The sequence below is a fragment of the Capra hircus genome, chromosome 11, assembly GCF_001704415.2.
Source record: "Capra hircus breed San Clemente chromosome 11, ASM170441v1, whole genome shotgun sequence".
Lineage (NCBI taxonomy): Eukaryota > Metazoa > Chordata > Mammalia > Artiodactyla > Bovidae > Capra > Capra hircus.
This window is the reverse complement of record NC_030818.1, coordinates 46,067,963-46,071,919: the sequence shown is the minus strand read 5'-3', so window position 1 is coordinate 46,071,919 and position 3,957 is coordinate 46,067,963. Positions and strand designations below refer to the sequence as shown.

General features: G+C 46.9%; 1 pseudogene; it reads right to left on the bottom strand.

Annotated features, from left to right (window-relative positions):
* Nucleotides 2,047-3,718, bottom strand: LOC102181132 (annotated as a pseudogene).

The window sequence follows — 3,957 nt, the reverse complement described above, 5'->3', positions numbered from 1 at the left end:
TCCCGCCTGTCACAGCCAAGACCCGACACAACCAAGTAAATAAATATAAATTGTAAAAAGAAAAAACGAATCAATAGAAGTGTGCTTAGTTGCTCGGTCGTGTCTGACTCTTTGCAACCCCATGGACTGTAGCCTGCCAGGTTCCCCTGTCCATGGAATTCTCCAGGCAAAAATACTGGAGTGGGTTGCTACTTCCTTCTCCAGAGGATCTTCCTGACCCAGGGATCAAACCCACATCTCCTGTGTCTCCTGCCCTGCGGGTAGATTCTTTACCCGCTGAACTATCAGGGAAGCCCTAGAAGTGGAGCTATAAAAATGGAGCTATAAGAAATGGCAGATGATTAGAATCTCAGAATCAGGAAAAAAAAAAAGTACAAAAATGAGTGCCCAAGAGCAGAGTAATTGTGATCATTTAGTGCAGAGCTGTAAACAGGCCCTGTGCTGTGCTGTGCTTAGTCCCTCAGTCATATCCGACTCTTTGGGACTCCGTGAAATGTAGCCCGCCAGTCTCCTCTGTCCATGGAGAATCCCCAGGTAAGAATACTGTGGTGGCTTACCATGCCCTCCTCCAAGGTATCTTCCCAACCCAGGGATCGAACCCAGGTATCCCGCCTTGCCGGTGGATTCTTTACCGTCTGAACCACCAGGGAAACCCAAACAGGCCCTAAGCGTCCATAATTGCTGGTTTTGCAACAAAGCACGACTATTTCCATTTAGAGTTTTGACCTGGATCATCCAGAAAAACTTAAAGGATATAGCATGTCCTCTTTTAAAAAGGAACATAAGTTTATGATACATTTGATAAAATGTTCTCTCCAAAATGGCCAAACTAAATGAAGTTAGGCACTGTTGAAGGGATAGAAATTATCTGGGGGGAAGAAAATATTTCAGTGAAATAGTCCCATCCTTGGTAATTGCAAATGACCAACGGTTAGATGGTGAAACAAGAGTATGGAGGCTGCAGGAGGTACGTTAGCTCATTTTCACCCACCTCTGCCTAGAGCCCTCATCAAGACCCTGGACTTTGCAACAGCGTGGAAGACAAAGGCAGAGGGAATGTTTCAGAGGAGGAGGCTAAAGAGACATGCCAACTAACTGCAGTATCTACTCTCAGATATTCAATCAGGGAAGGGGATTTAACCCAAGGACATAATAAGGTCAACGAATAAGACTAGACGATCAACGGCAGCTTAAAGCACTGGCTCAAGGTCAATTTCTAAAGTTGACACCACAAGAAAAATATTCTTGGAAAATACGAAAGTATTCAGGGTGAAGGTCATGACATGTGTAACTTACCTTCGGATTGTTTAGGGAAAAAATTATGCATGTACACATGTGTGTGTGTGTGTCCATTTGTGTGGGTACATACTGGCAGGGACAGATGATAAAATGATAAAACAAATGGAGTAAAATGTTAGCAATAGGAAAATAGTTTTTATTTTCGGTGGTGGGGAGGCACACAGTTTGTGGAATTTTAGTTCCTACACCAGGGATTAAACCTGGGGACTCGACAGTGAAAAATGAGGAGTCCTAACCACTGGGAACTTCCCTGCTGGCTTAGCAATAAAGAATCCGCCTGCAATACGGGAAACGCAGGAGACTCAGATTCAATCCCTGGGTCGGTAAGATCCCCTGGAGAAGGAAATGGCTATCCACTCCAGTAACCTTGCCTGGAAAATTCCACAGACAGAGGAGCCTGGCAGGCTACAGTCCATGGGATCACAAAAAGTCGGACACAGCTGAAGTCACTAAACAACACCACCACCACTGGACTGCCAGGGAATTCCCAACAATAGGTAAATCTTGGCAAAAAGAATAAAGATGTTCTTTGAATTATGTTTTATTTTTACAACTTTTCATAAACTTTTGGAATTATTTCCAAATTTGAAATATATATTTTTAATTAAGGAGGTCCAAGGTGCCCACATTACCACCTAGAATGGTCACTTCTGCTCCCACTTTCTTCTGAGCTCCCAGCTGGGCCCTTCCCATCCACCCAGAGGCAGCGTAAAAACAGGACCATTCAGCCTGCCATCCTGTTGACTCTCACACCCAGGCTGTGCCTGTTTGGAAGGTGTCCAGACCCAGCATGTGATGGCTTTGTTCCCCATGGCCACCTGACACTCAGAAAGGTGGCCAGATCTGGGGCGCCCAGGGCGTGGGGTAGGGCAGTCACTGCTCACATTTCACCTCCACCTTCAGCCGGAGGCATTATTCCAGATCACACAGTTGGTCCACTGCAGTACAGAGTTTGAGGGGCCTTTTGTTTTTTGGAGAAGGAAATGGCAACCCATTCCAGTATTCTTGTCTGGAGAATCTCATGGACGGAGGAGCTTGGTGAGCTACAGTCCACGGGTCGCAAAGAGTTGGACACAACTGAGCGACTTCGCTTTCACTTGTTCCCCTGAGTTTGGAGAAACCCTCTCAAAATCACCAGAAACTTCCCGCAGACTGGGCTTCCTCACACAGGGGTGGCTGGTACATGGAGGGATCGAGATGGGAAGTGGAGCAATACATCAGGAAGGCCTTTTTTCTGTTCTAACAAGAAAGTAGGATTTATTGGTGAGTGTGATAAGAAGGGGACAGCGCCAAGGCTCTCCTGAGCACAAGGCCCACCATTTGCCCAGGGGCCACCACTAGGGATGTATTTGACCACACAGTCATCTGGGGTGAGCCACTTTTCTGTCACTATGTTTTCAAATTCATCTACATTAAACTTAGTAAGTCCCAGGACTACTCCAATGGTCCAGCAGCTAAGACTCGGCGCTCCCAAGACAGGGGACCTGGGTTCAATCCCTGGTCAGGGAACTGAGATCCCACATAACACAGCTAACAGTTCACATGCTACAACTAAAGATCTCGAATGCCACAACTAAGACCCGCCCGACTCAGGCAGATTTTATTTTTAATAAATAATAAACTCAGTAAACCCCCACTTCTTGGAGACATGGATCTTCTGGTGGCCAGGGAACTTGAATCTGGCCATGAATAGGGTCTCAGGGCTTCCCTGGTGGCTCAGCAGCAAAGAATCTGCCTGCAAAGCAGAAGCCACAGGAGACACAGGTTTGATCCCTGGCTGGGGAAGATCCCCTGGAGATCTTCTGGAGAAGAACATGGCAACCCACTGTAGTATTCTTGCCTAGAGAATCCCATGGACAGAGGATCCCGGCAGGCTACAGTCCATGGGGTCACAAAGATTTGGACACATCTGAGCAACTTAGCACACACCAGGGCCTCAATCATATGTTCCTTGCTCTGCAGCTTGGTACAGATGGACATTATAATTTGGCCAGTGTGGACCCTGGTCACTGGGTCCTGGGACTTTCCAAAGGCACCGTTCATACCTGTCTGGAGTATATCAGAGCCTAAGAGCACAGAACAGCATCTTGTTGATGCAGGTGATGTGAAGGGGTGTAGCCACACTTGGATGTGAAAGCTATCTTTGCCACAGCTTTTCACCATGTAGGTTTTGGCACACATACAGGCAGCCTCTGGGGCCTCAGAGGACAGCTGCCTACCCTCATCAGACACTGTGTGCCCATAGAGTGGGAACTCATCCACTTTTGCCTTCTTCTACCCCAGGTCGAAGATGCGGATCTTGGCATTAGGGACATTTCAGCAGAAGTGAGACTGGATTCGGCTTGTTTTCACGATACCAGTAACACCAGGCAGGGCAGAAGCTAGTGGCAACAGCAGGATCTTCAGTGGGAGTGCCAAAGGGAAAGAGCCATCAGGAAGACTTTTTTGTTTGTTTGTTTGCTTTTCTTGGCAGCAGGTGGGATTTTTCATGCAGCATGTGGGATCTTAGTTTGCTGAGCAAGGATTGAATCCACTCCCCCTACATTGGAAGCAAGTAATCTTAACCACTGGACCACCAGGGAAATCCCAGGAAGGTTTTTTGTTTTGTTTTGTTTTTTAACAAAGGGGCATCCTGAATGAGATCTTCTGGAAATGTAG